The 17,450-nt window shown below is 38.6% G+C and overlaps 1 protein-coding gene across 1 annotated transcript in view; it reads right to left on the reverse strand.

The window, feature by feature from the left end:
• LOC144458638 (uncharacterized) overlaps positions 1 to 17,450 on the reverse strand; it is a 219,740-nt gene that overhangs the window by 16,004 nt on the left and 186,286 nt on the right. The window lies entirely within an intron of this gene.

Genomic DNA, 17,450 nt, shown 5'->3' on the forward strand with positions numbered 1-17,450 from the left:
GTTGTGGAGAAAACGGCTAACGCCACCACAAATATAAGTCAGCCTATATATTAATGAAAGCTTCCTTGTATATCCCTGATGGCTTCCAGTGTTACTAAGTTTATTGCTGGGTTTATTTTTTACACTTGGACACACTTTATTAGGGACACCTGTTCAATGGCTCGTTAACGCAGATAGCTCATAAGCCCATCACATGGCAGCACCTTAATGCATTTAAGGCATGTAGACATGGTCAAGACGACCTCTTGAAGTTCAAACCAAGCACCAGAATGGAAAGGTGAATGAAGTGACTCTGAACGTGGCATGGTTGTTGGTGCCAGACAGGCTGGTCTGAGTATTTCAGAAACTGCTGATCTACTGGGATTTTCACACACAACCATCTCTAGGGTTTACAGAGGATGGTCCTACATAGAGAAAATATCCAGTGAGCAGCAGTTCTCTGGGTGAAAATGCCTTGTTGATGCCAGAGGTCAGAGGAGAATGGCCGGACTGGTTCAAGATGATAGAAAGGCAACAGTAACTCAAATAACCACTGGTTACAACCAAGGTCTACAGAAGACCATCTCTGAACCAACAACACGTCCAACCTTGAAGCAGATGGGCTACAGCAGCAGAAGACCACACCAGGTGCCACTCCTGTCCGCTAACAACAGGAAACTGAGGCTACAGTTCACACAGGCTCACCAAAACTGGACAATAGAAGACTGGAAAAACGTTGCCTGGTCTGATGAGTCTGGATTTCTGCTGCAACATTCAGATGGTAGGGTCAGCATTTGGTGTAAACAACATGAAAGCATGGATCCATCCTGCCTTATATCAACAGTTCAGGCTGGTGGTGGTGGTGTAATGGTGTGGGGGATATTTTCTTGGCACACTTTGGGCCCCTTAGTACCAACTGAGCATGGTTTAAACACCACAACCTACCTGAGTATTGTTGCTGACCGTGTCCATCCCTTTATGACCACAGTGTACCCATCTTCTGATGGCTACTTCCAGCAGGATAAAGCACCATGTCACAAAGCTTAAAAATGGCTAAAATGCGACCGATCGCTGTGGCTCCCCCTGTGGCCGAATGTTTGTTTGTTTGTTTTTTGGTATGACTAAGTCATGGTATGGTATGCTGTACATAATCACGGAAACTGTCAGTGTGTCATTCTGTCAGTCAGTCATTCTGTCTGTCCCACATTTTTCTACTCACTGATGGTCAATCTATGTGAAACTGCACATAGGCATTGAGGATTGGCATAGGTAGAAGGTGACAAAGCTACCAATGGGTACGGACTAGTCATTTTCGAATTTCCGAGTATTTTGTCTTCCTTAGTTACACAGATATCATGGTGTTTTGTAGAAGATTGTCTTGCAGTATATCGAGTGTCAAAGATTTGCAGTATTGTAATACCTTCGTCATTGTGGGCAACATATTGTTATAGTATTGTATTGTGAGTTGATTCCCACCACTAGTTTTAATGTGCAGTATGCAACTATGAAACTTAGCATATGTGTTTAATTCAAGTCTGCACATCTACCTTTATAGTGTACAGGCTTTAACTTATGTCTGGCTGCCTGGAAGGTTGGAAATTGATCTACAACAAAAGAAAATACAAATTTTAAAGACACACACCTTTACTCAACAGTCATAGCTAAACTGAGATGTGATGTTTTTGCAAAGATTGCAGGAAAGTTATTAGTCAGGGGACAGCCCTAGAGATCATTGTATTTGTGCTATAATAATTAGAGGTGTTATGATGAACTGGATCAATGCATGATTAGAAACTGTCTATTGCGCTAATAGACTGTAAATAAATGGTCTGTTTTACTCACAGACTGTACATTTCAAATTCAAACAGGCCATTACAGTTTTAAAATTAAATATTTTCAAACGAATGATCGCATTTTGAATAAAAAAGTGACAGCCCTATAGCATGCTGACATTGTAACTAAGATGGTGAACACAGCAATATACATGTAAAACATCAGCGTACTAACATTGTCATAGTGACACAGCAGCGCCATGGTACATATTTACAGAGCTGCTACTGTGGCTGTAGGCTCATAATCTTGCTTGTAAAAGGAAGTTAATAACTATAACCAGCCTCTGCAGCTGAGCTCCTGTCTGACACTGCTGACATTATAAACAGATAAACGAGGATGGTTTGACCAAAAAACATCAGTTTTCTCTTTAAGATGTTTGTTGCGTCAAAAAATGCTTAAAACTGTTTAAAACTCAAACAGTGCACAGTTTATTTGCAGATTATGTTATATTAGCCATCACATTCATTTCTGACGTGCACAATCAGGTATCTGCACAAGGCATTCCATTTTTCCCAAAAAACGAGTTTACTTGCTCCAGGCAAAGTTAATGTTGAGCCCAAACTCACTGGGTACTTCTGGACGTCATATTTTACAATTGTCCTGCTAATGGAAACTCATCATGATCGACTTATTGTGAGTGTTTTATATTGCGACCCATGATAAAATCCTATGTTGTCCATCCCTACATTGGTTTTCCAACTGTTGAGGAAAAGTCAAAGCTTTAGTTAAATATTAACTTCATGATTATTTACCACAAGAGATGTTCGTATGACATTTTTAGCTGTGCTAGCACCATGGCTCCATATGAGACTGTCTGCACTCCATTGCTTTGATCCAGGCTTAAATATCTCAACAGTTACTTGATGGATTGTCTTGACATATTGTACATTCATGATTGCTTGAGAATTGATCTTACTGACTTTGGTGGGCCCCTTTAGTTTTTTTTTTACGGCCACAGTCAGGTTGAAGTTTTAAGTTTTAAGTTTTTGCTGATATCCATGGTGCCCAGACAATGTATTGTAATCAGAGTTGGCTCTAACGCGTTACTTGTACTTTGATTACTTTTTGCAGTAATGAGTAATGTAACACGTTAGTTTGCTGTTTGAGTAATCAAATACTTAAGTACATTTTCAAACAAGACATCAGTTCCTTCCGTTACTTTTAGAGCGCTGGTCCTTCAGCTTCGAAACAGCAACGACTGTCTTTTGGTTCTAATAATGGAGATAATGTTAAACCCATAAGTCCAAAAGAAGTCATGAAGCTTGTGGCTCGCTACGTGGTAGAAGAAATGCTGCCATTGTCTACGGTGGAGTCTAAAACATTCCGCAGGATTGTCGGTAAAATCCCCACAACTCAATAGATGGAGGAGGACTTGCTGACAGACAGGTCAGACTCAGCACTTGCATTATGCCCGGTAACGCTACACACTACACAACTTTTCTGCCTTTTCTGAAAGTCACTATGTCATATTACACGATTGTGGAGTCATAAAATCGTGCCGTGCCGAAAGACATGACACACTACACGATGGTACTCACCAATTATCCCCGGACCAGTCGTCTTTCATGTCATCGGGTTATTCTTGTCCTATTTTTATTACTTTTACTATCACCTGAGTCACTGTGTCTGTTCACGTGCCAGCCGACATGTTGTTGTAGTCACCTAAAAGCGTCAGCAGATGGCAGGAGCTACATTTGAAGCACCGTATGCAGACATTCAAGCTACTGTATCCTCCACAACCAAGTTCCTACAAATGTTTCACAATAGAAGCCTATTTAGAAAATTGAGGGATTCTCTCAGCCGAGGTTATAAGGGGCTTTTAATTTGAAACAAATTCAGGAAGCTGGGAGCTTCTGCCGTTGTGGTGAGTAAAAGCCCTGCCGCTATTTGTTAATGTTATTACTTTATGTCTGTCTCCGCTATGAAGAAATAACATTGTTTGCTAGCTTTATGCTAATGGCAGTAACGTTACTCAGCAGGTTGACAAAGTGCCTCTGCTGTTTCACACCATCATTTCCCCCTTTTACTCTGTGTGGTAACATCCCTAGAGGAAATATTAAAAATGCTGGGGTGTTGTTGTCATACAGTTGCCTATGGCAGCAGATCGTTCTGTGTTTCTACTGGTCAAAGTGACGGCTGTGATGGGAGAATTGGATCTCAGTGAAGGGCAAGTGAAAGGAGGATTTGACAACTAATATGTGTTCACTGTTGCCAACTCCTCAGTAAGAAAAGAAGCTATTGGCTGTCCTAAAAGTCGCTAAAAGTTGCTAAATGATGTCATCGCCTAATTTGCATAATTGTCCATATGCATGTAATTGAAATGGCTGCTGTAGGAGAAAGGAATAGCGTCGTGGGAGAGACAAAAACTGACTAAAAAATCACTCTGAATATGTTTAGAACTACTAATGAACCTTCTTTCAGTGATTTATATTAGACAAAGGAAATTTTACATTTACATCCCGCCCTGACTGTAAACCAGGTCGGGATCAGCCAGCGGCGGTTCCGCGCATGAGCGATTCACTTGCAGTCTGGACGTGAAGGGGTTACCATCTCCTGCTCTGACTGCTGCTGGGTGGGAGGACTGGGCCGTCTGTGAGTGCTTTGAGGTGAGAGAGGAACCCACGGTGGGAACTGCCCATTGGTCCAACAGCCCATTGGTTTGACATCCCATTGTTCCGACCATATTAAACCCATTGTTCCGAAGTCCGTTCCAAAATCATCATGATGCCCTGTGGTTAAGGTCTGGTTAGGTTTAGGCACAAAAACCACTTATTTAGGGTTAGGAAAAGATCATGGTGTGGGTTAAAATGAAAAAGAAAGTGACAAACAAATAAGCCGTGAGCCTGCTCTGCCTCAAGCCTTTCCCAGCTGACCCAGAGCCGGTCGCAGCGCACCATACGCCCGCCGTGAGCCGTTCAGCACCGCGGACAGTCGGACTAATGGGATGTTGTACCAATGGGCTGTCGGACCAATGACATGGACCCCACACGGTAGCATCCGCTGCTCGTTGAGAAGAATAAGAATGATATGTGCTCTCACAACAGAGTCTCCAGAAGTCTTCAATAATATCAGAAAAAGTCGCTAGATTTGTCGCTAGTCGCTTTTTTGAAAAAGAATTGCTAGAGGGGTCTGAAAAGTCGCTAAATATAGCAACAAATTCGCTAAGTTGGCAACACTGTATGTGTTGCTCAGGATGTTATGTAATTATTTTGGTAACCCCTTGACTTTGCACCTTCTACCATCATCAGGTCAAACTTTTAATATGTCATACACTGTGGTTTAACCCCAAATACCTGCAAAGCTAATGAGTGATTTAAACATTCACTGTGCTCAAATGTTAGCATGCTGCTAACACACGAAACTATGAACACTGTTAAAATTGGGTGCGTTCAGAGCGCTGTTGGAATGTACCTTTCCGATATTAAGAACACCGCACTCTCAGCAGCGGAGCGTACTCTGGGCACTCTGTCAGGGGAAGCGGAGCAGGGAAGCGCCAAGCAGAATGAATGTGTGATTAACTTAATCATTCATTAAATCACGAAGAAATAGAGTTCTCTGTTACTTTGAACAACAGCGCTCTCATTTTACTGTAGAGCGTCAGATTGGATTTACAAACGTACCCATTACCTACTAAACAGGGGTGTAAACATAGACAGTGCAGGCAGGGCGGTTGCTGGGCCGAAAACAGGCTCTTGTGAGTTATTTAGATCGCTATCTTAGAAATATGCCTGTGTTCAAAGAAAAGCTCGAAAAGACAAACCTATCTCCTTTATGTTTATCTATTCCCTTTTTGTAGTGTAGTGAGTAGCAATCTGCAATAAAATAAGTTATAAAATACAGTCTACTCCCCATAAACTATGAATAAACTATAAAAACTATACAATTAAATGAATGATCCCTTATTTCCGTTGGTGTTTTTTGTGGTATATGATGATTTTTGGGTAATATGTATGTTGGTACTGTCCACTGTCAAGTCTATTTGATCATGTGATGATATGATTATATGGTAACTTTAGGCGCATAATAAGTAACTATTGTGCCTTAGGGCCCCTCATGATTAGCGTGCACTAGGACCTGTTGTAACGACCTTACACCACTGCTGCTAAACATTAACGTGTTAGTATTGACATTATGAGCATGTTAGCATGCTGACCCAGGAGTTTAGCTCAAAGCACAGCTGTGCCTAAATACAGCCTCACAGAGCTGCTAGCTGGCAGTAGACTTTTGCTCAGTTCAGTCTTATTTGAATGTTTACATGGCCCTGAAATCATGCAAAATGCCATGGGCTGGTGGCAGGGTGGTGGTGTCTGGACACGCAAATCTGATCTGATCACTTCCACATAACAGTGTGGACAGTCTGTCTTATAGAATCTGATTTACCTGCAGTGTGAACACAGCCTTATTATATACCCCTCATACTATTAACTAACTAATACTAATACTAATATGCAGGCTACTGGTTCAGATTATGCTGTGCTGTAAAAAACAAGAAAGAAGTGTTTTCAGTTAGAATTTAATTTTATGTATTATTGTCTTTCTGTTGAAAACTAAAAAATGCAGGTTCTCCAGCCTGACTTTGTGTAATATATTATCATGTGTTACCAGTGCTGCTGTCTGAGCCTTTGGCTCTCAGTCTAAAGTTTCCGTTTGTTAACTGGATGCGGAAACACCTGTTGTGGTAAAGATAGTTTCCTCTGTTACATAAATATCAACCGATAAGGATGTTAATAACCACAAGTCCAACATGTACACACATTTTCATTTGTTTCCTGCAGTATTTCTGATTAAGTCTGGAACTGTATTTGCCTTTAAAACTATGTTTGTAAGTATAGGAGTACATTTAAAGTAATGGGAAGTAAATAGTTAATGTAATAATTAAATATTTATTAGATCTTTAATTTGTGACTACTGGTTTACATTTAAACATACAAAAGTAGTCACAAATCTGTTCTTTTGTCCGTTTGCGAAATATATCGTCATTGTTGACACAAAGCAAATGAAACTGCTTTCCAAAGGTGCCCTTATGTTCATGATTTTTCAGTGTAAAACTAAAAAAACAACATTCCCCATTAATTCAATATATCCTTCCACTTGTCCATTGAATATTACCTTTCTTTCGAATCTTAGTTCTAACGAACTTTTTCTAAAGGCACAGTGACTTTTTGCTTCAGTTTAGTAAAAGACAGGTTTTTGTATTACCATATATCACTGTGGCTAGCTCCTCACAGTGCTACATGCTTATACAAAAACCTTTGCCTAATATGGTGCATTGCTCGTATTATATACTGTGTGTACTGAGCGGAGGGAATCATAAAACAGCATTCTAGTTTTTCTTTCCATTTTATTTTTAATGGTACGTTTTAAAGCATATTTTTTCTGTGTTTTTAAACACCACAGTTCTCACACATTGGTGATGTTTAGCCTTTAAGCTTCAGAGACGACAAAGGTCTGACCACCACTTTGGTCAAGGCTGTTAAAAACTGAATTTAAATCTGACAGATAAAGGATGAAATGTTGTAAAGTACACTCTACAGTAAAACCCTGAAAATATTACATCAACCTAATGTGAGTGAAAAAAAAATTCATATTGTTTTCCAGTGTGTGAAATATGTTATCTCTGTGTGACAAAAAAAGAGCTTTTCTTAGGTTTTCAAGATTAAACTGAAAACAAAACAAAACCCTTCCACTATTCCATTGTATATCACCTTCTTTAGTGTCTAATACATTTAGGAAATGGCCTGGTTTTGTAAATATTTGTGACTCTGGGCCTCAGTTCAGCTCAGGACAGGTTTTTGTATTACCACATATCACTGTGGCCACCCCCCGGGTACACATTGGCACATGCTCATACAAAAACCTTTGCCTGATATGTTGCGTGGTCAGTATTTTGTACTCTTTCTTCTCAGAATTTACTACATTCAATACCTTTTTACAGTAAAATGTTAAAATCAGGAAATGAAATTGAAAAAAAAAATTCACTTTTACTCAATTTTATTTTTAAGTTTAAGTTTTGGGAAAATGTACATTATTTTCTGCGAATTAAGGAAAGAAAAATATTACTTTTAAGCTAATGATGTCTTAACTCAACCCTTTGTGCAAGACCACATTGTATTGCCAATGTTTAAAATATACTTTGCAGAACTCACACAGAAGCAGTCCCTCTTAAACATCAATTATGACCCTTGAGAAATGTGTGGCGGTGTATTTTTCTGCAGAGACCTTGCCTTCTGCCTGTATTTTCTTATTCCCTTCTGATTGTTTGTGTTCGGGACGTGTATGGCGTGTACCCCCACAGCACTCAGGTGAGGTTAGGGCTTCATAAAAAGGTAGCGACCAGGTGTCAGACTGAAAGCAGCAGGCATCCAAGAGAAACAGCGCGCAAAAAACACAAATATAGCAAGTCGAAAAGCCAAACGAGAGTGCTTCTGGGGTTGGCTTTTACTCTCACTTTCTCTGGCGAGCTTGTTCAGAAACAGTAACCGACAACCCTATGTAGTGTACCTTTAAACATCTTTGATTTTCCTAAGGGGACTTTTATTGGACACCTACAGGCAGCTGAAAGTCTCACCTTTGTTTAACAAGTTATGTTAAGATTTAATCCCGTGAAAAGAATAAGCAGTGCAGAATTTCTTACTTCTCACTTCTCTTACTATTTTCAAAATGTGTTCTTGTTGTATGCACTCCCGAAAATGGCTTCAAATTGTGATAATGACACAATAAAACAAACAAATATAAATACTGTTGTTGATCTATGTGCAGTAAAACCACAAATGGCAAAAGCAAAACTACTGTAGCATAAAACAAGATCCAGAGGCTCTGACAGGATGATACGTATGTCCTACGCAGTATATTTTCAGGCTTGTCATCCAAAGTTTGGGTGGCCTAACACAAAGGGGTTGCCACCTTTTGTTCAACACTGTATATGCCTCGGTATAGAAGTATGTTTATGTAATAGATCCTTAATTTGTGACCAGTAGCTCTCACTAAAATCAAATGTTAGTGTTTTCCTCAGTGTGTGGATTTATTATCTTTGCTTCTACAAAGCTTGAGAAAAAGGTCAAGCTTTTTTGTGATGTTCACAGTAAAACTGAAAAAAAAAAAAAGTAATTCCAGATAAGTGCAGTTTACCTTCCCACTATACCTTTGACTGTCATCTTCCTTCAGAGTCTGGAGACTTGAGGAAATAACCCAACCTTCTCTTTTTTTTTTTTTTTTAAGCCACAGTGACTTTGTGCTCCATTCAGTTCAGTACAGGTTTTTCTATTACCATATATCACTGTGGCTGCTACTCCATCCACAGTGCCACATGCTCATACAAAAACCTTTGCTTGACATGGTGCGTGGTCAGTGGTTTGTACTTTTTGATCTCAGTAGAGGTATTTATGATATTTCACAACATTTTTACAATTAAAATATGAAATCCTGAAAGAACATTCCACTATTGCTCCCTTTTATTTTTAATTTTACCCTTGGAACTTAATGCTTGCTGTTTTTGTGTGACATGGAAACTGTATCACTTTTGAGCCCGTGATGTCCTAACACCACCCTTTGTGCAAGAACACATTATTGTTAATCTTTTAACATCTTTGCTTTCTTAAGAAGAGTTTTGTTGGACTCATACAGGCAGGAGAAAGCAGTCTCACCTACTGACTCGTTTTCTGTATCAGCACCATACACAGCATTTCCTTCTCAGTGGAAGGAGGTTTTTGTCAGAGGATTTATCACCGTGGTTGCCATATGCTACACTGTGATATAAATCCATACAATGCATCCATCCCTGCACACGGCTATAACAAAACATAAATGCTCTTCCTTTAACTGTAGTGATTTTCATATTAGTTTAACCACAATTTGTGACTGTGTCCATTAGCTCACATTTAAAACATTGAAATTTAAATTAACTGCAAGTGGTCAAAAATCTGTCTTTTTTAGTATGTGAAATATGTTATCTTTGCTAATATATTCAGGCTAATACGTTATGATTTCCCAGACTGTTCAGGGTGACAAATCCATAAAAATTGTGTGTGTTAAGGAAGCTTGTGATGTCCTAACACGGCCCTTTGAGTAAATCAGTCAGTCTTTAAAGATCTTAGCTTTTTCTAAGAAGAGTTTTGTTGGACGCGTACAGGCAGGAGAAAGCAGTCTCACCCACTGACTCGTTTTCTGTATCTGTGCCACATGCTGCATTTCCTTCTCAGTGAAAGGAGGTTTTTGTCAGAGGATTTATCACTGTGGTTGTTATAGTACACTGTGATATAACTCCGTACAAATACTCCACCCTGCACACTGGCTATAACTAAACACACGTGCTGTTTCTCTAATTGTAGTGATTTTTATGAGTTTGTGACCATTAGCTCACATTTAAAACATACTTAAAATAACTTGGAATCAAATTAACTGCAAGCAAGTAGCAACACATCTGTCTTTTTTAGTATGTGAAATATACTATCTTTGCTAATAATATATTCAGGCTAATGCATGACGATTTCCCAGTCTTCTCAGGGTAACAAATACACAAAAATGCAATTCACCCCTCCACTACAGTCCATTGAATATCACCTTTCTTCAGAGTCTAGTGATTTTGGGAAATTGTCTGAGCTTCTCTTCTTCGTGAGGCACGATGACTTTGTGCTTCAGTTCAGCTCAGGTTTTTGTATTAGCACATATCACTGTGGCCGCTACCCCATGCATACACAGTGGAACATACCCTTACAAAAACCTTTGCCTGATGTGTTGCGTGGTCAGTACGTGCTATTTTTACCTTTTTTTTTTTAAAAAAAGAAAACTATAAAATGCTCATTTTCATTTTACTCTTTGAAACCTAATAATTGCTGTTTTTCATACTTTGTTTAAACCCTGTGTGTTAAGGAAGCTTGTGTTGTCCTGTCACAGCCCTTTGTGTAAATCAGTCAGTCTTTAAAGATCTTAGCTTTTACTAAGAAGAGTTTTGTTGGACACGTACAGGCAGGAGAGAGCAGTCTCACCCACTGACTTATTTTCTGTATCAGCGCCATACTCAGCATTTCCTCCTCAGTGGAAGGAGGTTTTTGTCAGAGGATTTATCACTGTGGCCGCTGCTACTGTATATACACTGTCATATAACGCCATACAAAAACTCCACCCTGCACACTGGCCATGACAACACAAAAATGCTGCTACTACATATTACATTTCTTGGGGAGTTTTGGGAGAGGGGTTGGTGTTGTGAATATTTTCTCTTTTTCTTGAAGCACAGTGACTTTGGGCCTCAGTTCAGCTCAGGACAGGTTTTCGTATTACCACATTTTACTGTGGCTGTCACCCCACACAGTGGCACATGCTCATACAAAAACCTTTGCCTGACGTGGTGCATGGTCAGTATTTCCTACTCAGTATAGGAGAAGAAAACTAGATTTCAGCACCTTTTTACATCAAAATTATATTGTGGAATATCATTCTGCGTTTGCTCAATTTTACCATTTTAAAAGTACATTGTTTTTTATTGTCCTTCTTACTTTATTAATGTTTTTATGATCTTCTGTGTTACGGATGCTGTTTCACTGTTAAGCCCATGATGTCCTAACACCACCCTTTGTGTAGGAACACACTATTGTCATTCTTAAAACATCTTTGCTTTCATATTTGCTGCCTTTCTCAGTGCAAGGAGGTTTTTGTCAGAGGATGTATCACTGTGCTGCCATCCGACACTGTGATATAACTCTATACAAAAACTCCACCTGCACACTGGCTGTCACGGGACACACATATGCTTAAAGTTTTTATAACAGTTAAATGTTGAGTTTCAAGCATGTGATAAGAATCAGCGACGCCAAAACTCCCTGATGATTGTTTTTAATTTTGTTGTGTTGTACACATTCTTTAAAAGGGCTCTACAGTTATGATTGTGACACAATTAAACAAACACCTATGTGAATACATTGTGCAGCAAAACCATGGAAAATATGACATCTGCTAAGTATGTGAAATATGATATATTTGCTGATCCAAAGTAGGAGGAAAACAATGTGAGCTTCTCTGAGGTTTTCAGGGTAAAACTAGAAAAAACAAATAAACAAAAACATTTCCACATGGAATTTATCCTTCCACTTTTCCATTGAATACTACAGTCCTTTTGTAAATTTGGGAAACATCTCAGTTTTGTGAATATCTTATCTTTTGCTCAAGGCACAGTGACTTTGTGCTTCAATGCAGTTCAGGACAGGTTTTTGTATTAGCACATATCACTGTGACCACCCCCCGACTACACAGTGTCAAATACTCCGACAAAAACCTCTGCCTGATATGTTGCGTGGTTAGTATTTTGTACTCTTTCTTCTCAGAATTTACTACATTCAGTACCTTTTTACAGTAAAACTAAATTGTTACGTTCAAATTTTACCCTTTGAAACCTAATTTGTGCTTTAATGCCTTTTTTTATTTTGTGGATATTTATATGATCCCCTTTGTCTTTAGGAAACTGTATCTATGACCCCCTTAACACCTTGCATTAAAACGCATGAAGTACTGGTGTAAATGCACCCAAAACGCATGGAGGATGGATTGTGATCCGATTGGCCAAACCACCTGCGGTGGTGGTCAGGGACGCATTGTGACTCAAGCAAAATTGCATGTTCAGTCCACATACAACAAGCACGTGGCCAGAGATATGTAAGTGCATGCAACTGTCCCAAACCAGCACCAGACCCTGATTTTGCAGGGTGCACAGCGGTCTTTCTCTGATCTGATGCTCACTTACCTCCTAACTTACTGTGGTGTCTCCCTTCTCCGTAATGGATTCTTTCTATTGATCACGGACTACAATAAGTTAGGCCTATTTCATCTTTGTCAACCTCGCTGCTGCATTCGAAATCTTCCGGACTGTCTCTGACGTACCAGCAAGGACTTTTTTACACCAATATTAGCGATGAAAATACTAAAAAAATAATAATAAAATACTATAATAGTTGATGACAGGCGGGGTGGGGCCCATTTGGACTGCGTTCGTCTGTTTGAGCTGGACGGATCTCAGTCAGATCTCAAAGGGGACACTGATGACACATACCTATACCAGGTGTAAATGTAATCAGATTATATTATATCGAGACACAGTGTGGATACGAGACTTTAATACAAGGTGTAAACAGGGTCACTTTTAAGCTAATGATGATTATATTGTCAGTTTTTATGAAACATCTTTGCACATTCAGGCAGCAGAAGGCAGTCTCACCTTTTGGCTTATTTTCTGTATCAGCAGCATACACAGCATTTCCTTCTCAGCGGGAGGAGGTTTTTGTCAAAGGATATATCACTGTGCTGCCATAGCCGCTATAATAGTCTACACTGTGCTAAAACGCCATACAAAAACTCCACCCTGCACACTGGCTGTCACGGGACACAAATGCTGTTACTTAAACTATAATGTTTTTTTTAATGTTATTTTAAAAAAAAATATATATATATATACATATACATATATTTCTTTCACCATATCCGAAGGTTGGGTGGCCTAACACAAGGTTAGGTTTAACACTGTACGTGTCTCCGTAGGACTACATTTAAAATTGTTGGTTTCAAAAAAGCTTTTCTGAGGTGTTATCATTTTCCTGATTTTTAGGCTACAGCTGAGATTAAATTCACCCCTCCACTATTCCACTGAAGTAACGTGGTGCTTCGGTTGAATGCAGGTCAGGTTTTTGTATTAGCACCTATCACTGTGGTTGCCACTCCATGCACAGTGCCACATGCTCATACAAAAACCCGGTGTGGTGTATTGTTAGTTTTTGAATGCATCACTTTAAAGCCACGATGTTCTGACACAACCCTTTGTGTAAGATCACATCGTCATCAGTCTTTGTATGTGTGTGCTTTCATAAGGAAGTTTTGTCGGGCACGTTTTTTGTATTAACACCAGATTTCCTTCTCAGTGGAAGGAGGTTTTTGTCATTTGATGTATCACTGTGGCTGTCATACTGCACTGTGATATAGCTCCATACAAAAACTCCACCCTGCACACTGGCTTTCATGACACACAAATAAAATACAGAACAGTTACAGTTACCTTTCTGTCGCTCAAGAGGTTTTTGTAACTGCATGAATCACTGTGGCCACCCCAGTTATAACACAGTGAAACACCACAGTGCAAAAACCTATGTCACAGTGTAGCTGTCATATCCTTCTCTGCAATACACAATACAGCTGTTTTTAAAGTAAAATATTAAAATAATTCATAATAACAGTTTGTTTTTTTTCTTGTGGGACTTCAGTGACCATTATAGGTGTTTGTTTTCTGCTGTATGAGTTCCCATTATTCAATGGCTGGACTTAATAGTTGGATTTTGAGTATGCAACATGTGCCACTGATGAGTTATTCAATAACTTTATTATTATAGCAAATATTTGCGTGCTTCTTTTCAGTGTTAGCAAAGATACAATACTGATTTTATGAGGTTTTGTTATGTGTTATAGTTAACGATCATACTGTATTGTGTGGCAGCCCACTTTACAATAATAACATTAACTACCCTTTAATTGACAGATGAATAATAATTAAATAATACTTAATAATTTATATATATTTCATTATATATATATTATAGGCATCTCTATGACCAATATCTTCAACACTAAAACAATCTAGCTGGATAAATAGCACAAAGAGTTAAACTATGTATTTTTGATTTGGGGGTGAACTGTCCCTTCAACATCTCTGCTTTCCCTGAGAAAGTTTTGTTGGACACATCTCTCACCTACTTGTTTTCCACATCAGCACCAAATTTCCTTCTCAGTGGAAGGAGGTTTTTGTCACACGGCGTATCACTGTGGCCACTATACTGCACTGTGATATGTCTTCATACAAAAACTCCACCCTGCACATTGGCACATCACAACACACAAATCCTTTACCTTGAATTAGTTTTGATTTTAGTTCAGTCATCATGAGATCATGTGAAAGGAATCAGCAGGTGAAATATTTCCTGATGATTTATTCATTTTGTATATATTACTTAAAATAACTTCTTTATTACAAGAATAAAACAATATATATGTTCTGCAGTAACATAAATGACATCCACCTAATTTGAATGAGACAGAAAAGTACCGCAGCATAAAACAAGATCAGTAAATGCTGACTGGATGATTCATATTTCTTTCTTTTTTTCCAGGCATATTATCCAAAGGTTGGGTGACGACAGTAATATGTGAAGTGAACAAGTGATATTACTGTATCAGAGATACAAACACACTCCTCATTTATACTGCATATCCAGACTTTTACTTTACTTGGACTGAGTGTACATGTGGACAGACATGCACCTTTCAGTTACAGTATACAGAGGTTGAGAGGTTTTTGTCACTGCATGAATCACTGTGCCCACCCCACCCAGTTGTCACACAGTGAAACACCACAGTGCAAAAACCTATGTCACAGTGTAGCTGTCACACCCTTCTCTGCAATATACAATGGAACAGCTGTTCTAATTTAAATAAATCACAATCAGAATAACTGCAGGACTGTTATAAGGCAGGGATAATGATTTAATTTTGAATTTGCAGCATGTGTCAATGATGAAAGTCTTTGGATAAATTTCAAATTTTGTTTTCAACAAAGCGAGAGGGTTTTTTATATATATACACTGTAGTAATCTATCGTACTGTATGGCATCATTTTACTGTGTGCTGAACTACTCTTCCACTGACAACTAAAATCACAACGGAAGAATTAATTTCCACAGCTTTTACATACTCATAGATGAGGTGTTTTGTTACATGAGCAGTTTGAAGAGATGGGGGAGTAATATTAAAGTAGAAACATCAAATCTTACACACATGCAGGGGGCAGGAAACACCTCTCAGTATAATGAAATACAAAGCTACCACTATTGTTTCATAAATTACCACAGAGTTGTCACAGAGTGAACAAACACTGCATTGCAGAGCAGTTGTATTGAATTGAGTTATATATGTTATAACTGACATATTGTCGGGGAGAGTCGGGGTTAAGAAGACAGATGAGGTTTTTGTTATGGTGTGTAACAATGTGTAATTCCAGCTACTAGCAGCTGCCACAGTGACACAAGCGCTTACCAAAACCTCACCACATTGGCCAAGAAACCACATGGCACAATGGAGTTTGCTGTTGTTTAGGTTTAGAGAAAAGAGAGGGATTGTTTCACAAAAGTAAAAAAATAAAATATAGCAATTCTACATGTATATTTTGAATTTCTTTTGAGCATGATGTGACTATTAAAGCCTCTAATGAAGCAGGTTCCACTAAAAAAGTGAACACTAACTATGAGCTCAATTTGTAACATTTTATAACAAAGAGCAAACAGATGGTGGCAGTGTGGTCATCAGAATTAAGTTTTGACATTCACTGAGCTACTACTGCATTAGGCAGTTGGGACTCTGCATCCATGAGAATGCATTTGGCTGCAGACATGGGCCACATCAGTGCCATCTGCTCCCATGTCTTCTGGTGTTGGTGTTGTGTTTGTGCTTTTTAACGACATTACTGGTATTATTTTATGGCAAAACCTAACAGATGCAGTAGTAGATGACTCGCCATTTTAACAGATTTTTTTTTAATTCATTCATGTGTTTTGATTTTAGCAGCAGTATACATTTGAAGACTACTACGAGCCTGGTGACCTCAGACAAACCTCGCCACAACATTTGAGCTTTTTAAGGATGAACTTCACATTCAGTCTTGCATGGAAGAAAAGTACTGACTTGCATTGACCTCTATGGGCAGCAAGGTTCAAGTGTTTTGCACTTGTAACCACTTCTACCACATCACACTGTACCTAACAAAGTCAGCCTGTAGATGGCAGCAGAACATTATTTTCAACTTGTATAGTTCATCTTTGGAATCACCTTTGCTACAGGATGAACCTCCAGGGCAGTGCAGACATTTGGTTGCATGTTACCAGCTGCTGCTTTAATGTACATTAGTCACTGAGCTTATGCAGCTTTAATTCTGATAGAGTATTTAAACAAAACTGAGCAACTACAATACGTGTATATTCTGACTATTTAGGGTTTTGCTGTGTTTTACTATTGAATGAAAGAATCATGATAAAGTTTGGCTGCAAGTAAAGAAGCAAAAAAAAAGTCATCTTGATCATGTCCTTCCCATGACCAAGTGAGTGATCCCATGATCACTTTTCTGACCTCTATTAACCAGCTGGTGTGTAAGTCAGAGTGTCCCACTGACACTTAAACAGTATTAAATAAAGAAATATCTTTTGTAATGAATCTGAAGGACATACTGGTTGAATTATGTTTCTGAATTAATCAATGGCAGCACCAGATGTTTCTTTTGTGTTATTAATAACTGACAAACGAACAATGAAAAAGAATGAATAAATAAATACATTTATTGAGTTAATTTAGGAGAAGTAGGTAATTTATCAGACCCTGATAGTTCCAGCCGCACAAAACTCAGTTCACTTGTACACTTAAAATATATGCATATTTTGGTATGTTTTAAATCTTTGCAAAGGCAGAAGGTTGGATAATTTGTGAGATTAACCTCTCAAAATCACTGTGGTTGAAATGTGTGATTAGAGCAGCAAAAAAGGTTCAAATATATAGTGGAATATATCTTTTGTGAACTAATAATTTAGATAAAGATGATACAGTAAATGCTCTTAATTGCT

Source organism: Epinephelus lanceolatus, chromosome 18 (genome assembly GCF_041903045.1).
Source record: "Epinephelus lanceolatus isolate andai-2023 chromosome 18, ASM4190304v1, whole genome shotgun sequence".
Lineage (NCBI taxonomy): Eukaryota > Metazoa > Chordata > Actinopteri > Perciformes > Serranidae > Epinephelus > Epinephelus lanceolatus.